This window comes from Schistocerca piceifrons, chromosome 2, assembly GCF_021461385.2.
Source record: "Schistocerca piceifrons isolate TAMUIC-IGC-003096 chromosome 2, iqSchPice1.1, whole genome shotgun sequence".
Classification (NCBI taxonomy): domain Eukaryota; kingdom Metazoa; phylum Arthropoda; class Insecta; order Orthoptera; family Acrididae; genus Schistocerca; species Schistocerca piceifrons.
Window position 1 is genome coordinate 330,395,664 of NC_060139.1, and position 9,415 is coordinate 330,405,078.

A 9,415-nucleotide genomic window follows, 5' to 3' on the forward strand; every position below is an offset into this window, starting at 1 on the left:
GTTGATGTTCATCTTATATCCTCCTTTCAAGACACTGTCCATTCCATTCAACTGCTCTTCCAAGTCCTTTGCTGTCTCTGACAGAATTACAACGTCATCGGCGAACCTCAAAGTTTTTACTTCTTCTCCATGAATTTTAATACCTACTCCGAACTTTTCTTTTGTTTCCCTTACTGCTTGCTCAATATACAGATTGAATAACATCGGGGACAGGCTACAACCCTGTCTCACTCCTTTCTCAACCACTGCTTCCCTTTCATGCCCCTCGACTCTTATAACTGCCATCTGGTTTCTGTACAAATTGTAAATAGCCTTTCGCTCCCTGTATTTTACCTCTGCCACCTTTTCAGAATTTTAAAGAGAGTATTCCAGTTAACATTGTCAAAAACTTTCTCTAAGTCTACAAATGCTAGAAACGTAGGTTTGCCTTTTCTTAATCTTTCTTCTAAGATAAGTCGTAAGGTTAGTATTGCCTCATGTGTTCCAACATTTCTACGGAATCCAAACTGATCTTCCCCGAGGTCCGCTTCTACCAGTTTTTCCATTCGTCTGTAAAGAATTCGCGTTAGTATTTTGCAGCTGTGACTTATTAAACTGATAGTTCGGTAATTTTCACATCTGCCAACACCTGCTTTCTTTGGGATTGGAATTATTATATTCTTCTTGAAGTCTGAGGGTATTTCGCCTGTCTCATACCTCTTGCTCACCAGATGGTAGAGTTTTGTCATCACTGGCTCTCCCAAGCCCGTCAGTAGTTCTAATGGAATGTTGTCTACTCCCGGGGCCTTGTTTTGACTCAGGTCTTTCAGTGCTCTGTCAAACTCTTCACGCAGTATCTTATCTCCCATTTCATCTTCATCTACATCCTCTACCATTTCCATAATATTGTTCTCAAGTACATCGCCCTTGTATAAACCCTCTATATACTCCTTCCACCTCTCTGCCTTCCCTTCTTTGCTTAGAACTGGATTGCCATCTGAGCTCTTGATATTCATACAAGTGGTTCTCTTCTCTCCAAAGGTCTCTTTAATTTTCCTGTAGGCAGTATCTATCTTACCCCTAGTGAGACAAGCCTCTACATCCTTACATTTGTCCTCTAGCCATCCCTGCTTAGCCATTTTGCACTTCCTGTCGATCTCATTTTTGAGACGTTTGTATTCCTTTTTGCCTGCTTCATTTACTGCATTTTTATATTTTCTCCTTTCATCAATTAAATTCAGTATTTCTTCTGTTACCCAAGGATTTCTATTAGCCCTCGTCTTTTTACCTACTTGATCGTCTGCTGCCTTCACTACTTCATCCCTCAGAGCTACCCATTCTTCTTCTACTGTATTTCTTTCCCCCATTCCTGTCAATTGTTCCCTTATGCTCTCCCTCAAACTCTCTACAACCTCTGGTTCTTTCAGTTTATCCAGGTCCCATCTCCTTAAATTCCCACCTTTTTGCAGTTTCTTCAGTTTCAATCTGCAGTTCATAACCAATAGATTGTGGTCAGAATCCACATCTGCCTCTGGAAATGTCTTACAATTTAAAATCTGGTTCCTAAATCTCTGTCTTACCATTATATAGTCTATTCGATACCTTTTAGTATCTCCAGGATTCTTCCAGGTATACAACCTTCTTTTATGATTCTTGAAACAAGTTTTAGCTATGATTAAGTTGTGCTCTGTGCAAAATTCTACAAGGCGTCTTCCTCTTTCATTTCTTCCCCCTCAATCCATATTCACCTACTATGTTTCCTTCTTTCCCTTTTCCTACTGACGAATTCCAGTCACCCATGACTATTAAATTTTCGTCTCCCTTCACTACCTGAATAATTTCTTTTATTTCGTCATACATTTCATCAATTTCATCATCATCTGCTGAGCTAGTTGGCATATAAACTTGTACTACTGTAGTAGGCATGGGCTTTGTGTCTATCTTGGCCACAATGCGTTCACTATGCTGTTTGTAGTAGCTTACCCGCACTCCTATTTTTTTTATTCATTATTAAACCTGCTCCTGCATTACTCCTATTTGATTTTGTATTTATAACCCTGTAATCACCTGACCAAAAGTCTTGTTCCTCCTGCCACCGAACTTCACTAATTCCCACTATATCGAACTTTAACCTATCCATTTCCCTTTTTAAATTTTCTAACCTACCTGCCCGATTAAGGGATCTGACATTCCACGCTCTGATCCGTAGAACGCCAGTTTTCTTTCTCCTGATAACGACGTCCTCTTGAGTAGTCCCCGCCCGGAGATCCGAATGGGGGACTATTTTACCTCCGGAATATTTTACCCAAGAGGACGCCATCATCATTTAATCATACAGTAAAGCTGCATGTCCTCGGGAAAAATTACGGCTGTAGTTTCCCCCTGCTTTCAGCCGTTCGCAGTACCAGCACAGCAAGGCCGTTTTGGTTAATGTTACACGGCCAGATCAGTCAATCATCCAGACTGTTGCCCCTGCAACTACTGAAAAGGCTGCTGCCCCTCTTCAGGAACCACACGTTTGTCTGGCCTCTCAACAGATACCCCTCCGCTGTGGTTGCACCTACGGTACGGCCATCTGTATCGCTGAGGCACGCAAGCCTCCCCACCAATGGCAAGGTCCATGGTTCATGGGGGTTTACTTTCATTCTGTTATGTAATATGGGATCATATTCTGGGGCAACTCATCGAACCAAGCAAAAGTTTTTAGGATGCAAAAGTGTGTGATAAGAATCATTTGTGGTGTAAATTCAAGATCATCAAGTAGAAACTTGTTCAAGGAACTTTGTATTCTAACCTCTGCTTCTCGGTATATTTATTTCTTAATTAAATTTGTTGCAAGTAATACATCTCGTTCCAACCAATAGCTCAATACATCTTTTTCGAACCAATAGCTCAATACATATTATCAATACTAGGAATAAGAACAAACTACATAAAGACTTAAAATCACTTACCTTTGCCCAAAAAGGGCGCCAATATTCAGGAACACACATTTTCAATAAATTGCCAGCAACCATTAAAAACTTGGTTTCAGATAAATCATGGTTTAAGCACAGTTTGAAAGACTTTTTGATAGGCAACTCTTTCTACTCTATAGATGAGTATCTTAACAGAGACTGTTAAGTCAGCTTAAGTAAAAATGTCTGTTAGATTTCAGTTTTTACAGCACTTGATCATAACAATCAAGATTAGGTATTTTGTGTATGATAAATTTAGTAATAGTGCGTAACAATGTTTCATTCTGACAGTGTGTTAATTCTGTAAATATTAGCTGTTTCAGTTTACCACATTGTATTCACCTTTTTCAACAATTTCCAGACAAATGATCAGGGTAGGAAGTATTATATTCAAATGTTTTATGTTGTACTCTCTGACATGCTCCAAACCCATGAGAATCAACTCATTTATGGGTCTATGGAACGAAAACTGAATCTAATCTAAACTAGCGTAATCGATATGATGTCTACATTAACTGAACTTACTTGGTGATTTGTTCACAAGGTCCCTGTAATTTTCTTTTCTCCTATTTCCCAAGAACAGTGTTCTCATATTACAAAAAAATTCAAAGTGTGCAGCTGCTCAGGGGTTAGGACTCAGTGTGTATCCCCAATAGTTGGTGTGTGTGTGTGTGTGTGTGTGTGTGTGTGTGTGTGTGTGTGTGTGTAAAATACTGCTTTATTTCTGTGCATAGCTTTGACAAATGCTGTTATGAGTTCCAAATTAATGTGCATTGCTGGGAGAATAGTTTTATTCAGATTCACGAGAAGTTCTTCGGCAATATTTTTTGACCTAGGCACCACAGCTGTTCACAGAACCCATTCCCCTCTGTGTAGTGTTTTTCCCTTGCATGACAGTCCCACTCACACAGGCAGCAGCAGTACTTAGTGTAAGCCACTTGAAAACCAGCAGAATCAAAATGACTTTGAAGTCTACACATACTAGCCATTCATACGTATCGTAATTAACATAGTTTACAATCAATTTTAACATAACTTTCTTTAGCTAAGGCAGTGTTTGCAACAGAAATAGATGAGTTTTGTTACTATTTTGTAACAGTACTGCCTTCAGGCTTGTTTCTTGAGGCTTATATGAGGAGTCTCCATTCGTTTGGTTTGTCTGTAATGTCAGCGAGAAGATTTCACTGCTGCAAAGATGAGGCCAAGAATTCAGCTTTCCCTAATCAGATCACTGAGGCCATGCGGTGTGATTTTTGTGTGGTTCCCCAAATGACAGTGTTGGTGTAAACATAGGGTCAGTGTCACTGGCATATGATTGCACTTTTTCGGCTGTTGTGTCAATTTAGCATCACTGCGTAATGGCAATACATGTGAGGGAACAGGAACTGGCAATCTTTCGCCATCAGCCGCAGGGAGAACAACCGATGGAGTGTCAGGGTATTGAATATTTCTCAGGGATTGACTACTTTCCTCAAGGGAGGTACCATACGAAAATAGCAATCAGACACACGATTTGTGGGTTCACACCAAATAGCAGGCACATCAACTTTATGGAGACATTTTCACTATGCAATCAAGCATTAAATGTAAACGAACATGAGGTGCTACTCGTGTGTGAAGACCACGATTTATCTTGGTCTCCAACTCGACACCCGAAATACAAGATGTATGTTTCTTTTACTGCTTTAGTCAGTGGTCACCACCTTGAAACACAAATAACATGGGCACAAATTTAACAAAAGGTATCACGTTGTCTCTCTCTCTCTCTCTCTCTCTCTCTCTCTCTCTCTCTCTCTCTCTCTTTCTTCTTCCTTCCTTTTTTTTTAAAAAAAAGCTTACATGCACATTAATAACATAATTCTTCAATTTCTACACTTCACCTAACTTAAGATTCACTGCAGCCTCTGCAACACTAGTCCAGTAATGAGTGAACTAAAGTGCGCGTCATATATCTTGGCGGCCGAGTTTAGGTTCGTTCTGCGCATCTGACGTCACAAAACACAGTCAGCCAATGAACAGAGAACGACGTTGCCAGATCTCGCTGCAGTGCAGAGCACGGACGAGTGTCTTCAGTTTTAGAAACGTTCAGTCATAAATAAAGTAATAGAACAAAAGCCATGTCTTGATAGCAGACTTTCTTTTATAGAAAGTTTGGAAAAAGTGTTCTTTATACCAATTGCTTCATATTATATTAATTAATTAAACCAAACAAGCAATAAGACTCCTAATTCAGGCGATAACAAGGGAAGGTGTTTGTATCACTCTCACGAACCGCTTTTTTGCAATAAAGAACAGCGGTAATTGTTTATTTCCTATTGAACTTCGACGAAGCATGAGTAATTCATAGTCATACCAATAGTGTTTGTCAGTATTTTGCTTGACATATTAGAATCTTTATGGAGTACTGCTGCCACATGAGCTGCGTTAGCGTAACGGTTAAAGTGCTGAGCTACGAAGTGAATAGTTATGAGTTCAAACCTTGTGTGGTGCATAAATTTTTTTTTATTTAAAAACAATATCGAAATGTCTTACTTCAAGAATTTTATTCGTTTGAATGGAGTTTTTTGAAATTTCTAGTGCTTTGTCTCTTCATTAACCCTTTGGCTGCTGCAGACACGTGTTCCCCGCATTCCGCGCTGTGTGCGATTTTGTCATCACTGCACTGCTTGCCTGTGCAGACACATGGTGTTCCGACTGCTTTGACACACTTTATCATTCGATTTCACAAAAACTATTTGGCCCAAAAATTTGATTTTTTACACATCATCTTGACTGATGCCTTCCCCCCACAAATGACTAAATTTTGTTTCGATGTTCAACGCAGTTATTGTGCAGCATTAAATGTAGTAAACCATTGCACGGAATTTTGAAGAGTTTGCAGAGGTAAAAGTCCATAGCGTATACTTTCCGTATGGTCGATTTTAGTTGCCACAATGTTGAGAATGAAATGTGGACAAGATACCTAAATTTCATATAAAATTTACTGCATAACAATATCTCATTTAATTTAAGTACCACATAGGTATCGTATGTAATATTGCGAAATATTCCATCTTTCGCGACTGTAATAAAAGTTTTATTTACACCATGCGCTTTTGGCTTTATTTTAAAGCACTTCAATCGATGAAAGGTATGGTACATACACAATGGTACTCATGTTCTCTTTCTTGTTTTTGTTCCACAGTCGCAGTTTTACCTATGGTATTGAAATATATTCCTCTTCTGCAACTGTAATAAGCGACTTATTTAGACCAGACGCGTTTCTTTCTTTTGAAGCATCTTCAGTGGACAGTATTTTGTCTCCTCCATTGCCAAGTCACCTTTCGTAGTATTGTGCTGCGGTAACACAATATTCAACGTTTGTGTCGGCTGATCAGTGTTTTAGCAAATAAATGCTGTTTGTGTGTGCCACACACAAAATTATATTTGACATAGCTCTGAGCACTTCACTGACAGACGGTATATTCAAGTCCTAATGTTTTTGTAAGTCCGCAGTTTTGTTTAATGTATTTTGTCTACTTCCTTTCGATTGATTGAAGTGCTTTAAAATAAAGCCAAACGTGCCCAGTGTAAGTAAAACTTTTGTTACAGTCGCGAAAGGTGGAATATTTCTCAATATTACATACGACACTTATGTGGTACTTAAATTAAATGAAATATATAGGTATCTTGTCCACATTTCATTCTCAACATTGTGGCAACTAAAATCGACCATACGGAAAGTATACTCTATGGACTTTACCTCTGCAAATTCTTCAAAATTTCGTGCAATGGTTTACTGTATTTAATGCTGCATAATAACTGCGTTGAACATCGAAACAAGAAGATAGGTAAAAATCTAATTTTTGAGCCAAATAGTTTTTGTGGAATCGAATGATAAAGAGTGTCAAAGCAGTCGGAACACCGTGTGTCTGCACAGGCGAGCAGTGCAGTGACAAAATCGCCCACAATGCGGAATCCGAGGAGCACGTCTCTGTAGCAGCGAAAGGGTTAATGCGGCCGTGTTGGCTTTACTTCATGAACTGCGCGCTCCCCCCTAAACGTAAGCTTGCGAACTATGCTATACTATGGCGCTGCTTCTATTGGCGCGTGCGTCGTGTGCAACTGGCAACGCAGCAATCTCCCGCGTGTGGGCGGGCATGCGCGAGCCTCCAAGATAAAAGAATTGAACTATAGTGCAGCACAAGACCACGCAGCTGTGACAAATGACAATGAAAATAACATCGGATTTTACATTCAACAGTGTTCATGGACTGGATGGCCACACCCGAGTCTGGTGTAAAGCGCTGTTGCCAAATTGTCCACTTCACTCGAGGAAGAAGAACCTATGTCACAATCCCTTTGCATATAGATATCATAATGTTCCGTATATGGGATAGTGAAACAGAAACACCGTACTTACTGGTAACACTCAGCTGGGTGACAGTTTTAATCTTGATATTCTCTTTCAGTGCATTAAATCTATTAAGTGCATCTATTTCTTTTTCTGTAAAAAATAAAAAAATCATAGGTAAAAGTTTTACAGACTTTCTGCCACATCAGATGTAAATGTAATCTCAGGCTTTCAACAACTTCCTTTATCACTGTCAATAGGTTTTTAGGTCATGTGGTACATCATTTAGTTGTGAACTATAATGTGGAAACATCACAGAACTTCTATATCCAACCACATATTTTTGAAGTCTATGATGGATTGATGTCTGTAGTGGTGCTGATGGTGAAGAATTCAACATTTTCTGTGTAATCTTTCAGCATCAAGTGCCCATTTCCATGCACGGTTATGATATAGCCCCTGTCCTGGTTAAGGTAGTTGTCCATTTTGATCTTAATGGCTTGTTTGGTGATGGACTACCACTAGTAGATACATGGAATGTCGACAAATACAATTGCATTTTTTGTTTAGGATACTATGTTTGGCATCAGCAGATTTCTCAGAATCACGATACGTCATATGTGATGTATTCTAGAATAGTATCTCACTTGGGCAACAATAATATCCCCAGCAAATCACAGTTTGGATTTCAGAATAGTCACTATACTGGGAAGACCATTTACATGTTCGGACACACAATTTTACAAGCATTAAATAATAAAATAGCACCAGCTGGCATATTCTCCACCCTATCTAAGGCATCTGGCTCTGTGAATCACAGTATTCTTCTAAATAAATCAAAGTTTTATGGTACTGATGGTACAGCCAACCAATGGATGTCATATCTAACCAAAAGAATATAGAATGCTGTACTTAGTAATTCAGTTAATGTAGTCCTGGGACATTATTCTTACTGGGAAGAAATTGTGTATGGGTTTTCTCAAGGCTCAATTTTATGTCTACTATTGTTCCTTGTCTGTAAATGATCTTCTGTTTGATATACAACAAGCAGAATTTGTTCGTTTTGCAGATGACACTAGTATTGTAATCAAGCCTAGCATATATACTGACAGAAAAAATAGTAAACAATGTTCTTAAAACTATCACTGACTGGCTTACATTAAATGGTCTCACTCTCAATTTTAAAAAGACACAGCATATTCTGTTCTGCACTTCTAGGGGTACTATACTGATGATAAGTGTGACACATGGTGAGGAAATAGTAAACAGGGCGGAAACTTCAAAATTCTTAGGTGTCCATATTGATAATTTTGTGGCGGTGTTCGTAGCGACAAACACTTGGCTGTAGAAATGGCTTACGAAGTCACCGCCACACTTTTAATAGCGGGCCGACCGGTCCGCTGGAACAGTAAACAGAAAGATGAAACCCCAAACACTCTGATTAAATAAAAGTCGGTACTTATCTTTATTGATGAAGATACAGAAACACAGTAGTGAACTCGGTGTCTACAGAAATCTGTCTAGTTCGAGTCGGAGCGGCTAGGTCAGCGTCGGCTGACGACAAACAACAACTCTGCTGCGATGAACACACAACTGACTAACAAGTACACAATTCGGTGGCGAGTATACAACTGAGCGGCGAATACAGAACTGTCCTAGCGCTCGCGACTCCAGCGCTTAAGAAGCCAGAAGCCAGCGGTGGCGCGCGCAGACTTGCGGCGATTTCCTCTCTCGCTGGCGCTGCTTATGCGGATGGCGTCCGAACTTTGATGCTGCCAACCTTTTGGCAGCGGGCTCGGGTGGCATTACTGGCTAGGATACAACAGATAAGAATGTAAACTGAAAAAAAGCACATTTTGGAACTACTAAAACAACTTAGTGGAATTATGTCTGCATTTAGAATCACTGCAAATCTGGGAGAGAGAGAACTCAGAAAGTTGGCATATTTTCATTCAGTAAAGTCATATCGAATAATGTTCTTGGGTAACTTATCTGTAAGAAAGAAAGTCTTCATTGCTCAAAAAGGTCCTGTAAGACCATTATGTGATGCTTACCCACAATCATCTTGTAGACATCTGTTTAAGGAGCTGGGCATTCTGACTACTATTTCAGAGAATATTTTTTCCCTCGTGGAGTTCATTGTAAA